We start from the raw sequence: 1384 nt of genomic DNA, 5'->3' as shown, positions 1-1384 counted from the left end.
AAAAAAAAAAAATGAATCCAAACAATATAGCAAACATGACTCAGGAGGAGAATTGGCAACCATTTTAAGACAGGAGACTAGAAAAAAGAGTAGATAAAACAACTGGAAAAATGGACATGTACATTAAGGGCATAAAGGGAATAGTGATACCTACTGAGAAGGCTTTCCCTGCCCAAGGTCAGAAGAGAGTGCCATAATTGAATTATGCACAGAAGAGAGTATTTTCACAAGGCATAATGGAGGGGAAGACAGACTGGAGGGCTCTGACACATGAGATTTGGTTAGAGTCCGAGTACAGATAATAAGACACAGAGCTGGGATTTGATCCTAACTCTATCTCATTCTAAATACCATGGACTTAAATTCTCTACCATGGTTTCTTAAAGGGTAGTCCATGACCCACCGTCATCAGAATAACTTAGGGAACTTATTAAAAATAGTAAAATCCTAGGTCTCTCCACCAGATAGTCTAATTCAATAGGTTTAGAGAAGGGCCCTGTAGTCTGCATTTTAATAAGTCCACCTACATGACTGTGATGCAGATGGTGGGTGAAACACACATTGACAAGTAATATAAACCTCAAGTTCACCTCATATCAAGACAAGAGATGTTTAGTTTTCAGAAGTGAAAACTTCTTGCAAGGAGGGGTGAGGGCAGGCACTGGAAAAATGGCTTTGGAGGAAAGAAAGAGCTGAATAGGTTGAAGGTCCCCAGGAGACAGATTTTTAATAATTTTAAAACCAGAACTTTACAATAGAGGAATTGGCTGAGGGATTATGAGTTTATGGGTACTGGAAATGTTAAAGTAGATGTAACAGAGGTACTTTCTGGGATGCTGAAAATCTGTATTTCTCAGTATAGATAATAATTCACTTGGATCATAATCATTTAAGGGTGCCTCTTACCAAAGCAGATCAAGTGCCACCCAAAACCTATTGAATCAAAATCTCTGGGGATGAAGCATGTGGATGTGCATTTTTAAGAACCTTCCCAAGCAATGCTGATACGGTTGGACCATGGTTAACACTTCAGGAAAAACTGGTAAAGAGGGTAAGTATGTGTGCTTTGCATGAAATGGAATTGAGTTTAAAGTCTCATGCAGAGATCTAATCTAGCAGTGGGAATGAATTCAATAAGTGGTAAACAAGAGATTGGATCGGGAGATAAGAGGAGTCTTAGCACATATTAGGTAAAAGCTTCTTCCACATATGTTGTCATTGACAATCTAGAAGTGGTGGCTGAGCATTTTTAGTTTTTCAGTCTCCCCAGAGGATTCCAATGCACTGAAAGTGTGAAAACCACTATGCATAAAAGTGTCTACCTCTAAAGTTAAAAGTAGTTGATCCAAGGATCACCTGCATCAGAATAATCCTGGGAAGATGA

The sequence above is a fragment of the Propithecus coquereli genome, unplaced genomic scaffold (genome assembly GCF_000956105.1).
Source record: "Propithecus coquereli isolate 6110/MARCELLA unplaced genomic scaffold, Pcoq_1.0 Scaffold422, whole genome shotgun sequence".
Lineage (NCBI taxonomy): Eukaryota > Metazoa > Chordata > Mammalia > Primates > Indriidae > Propithecus > Propithecus coquereli.
The sequence above is the reverse complement of the archived record's forward strand: the minus strand, read 5'-3'. Positions refer to the sequence as shown.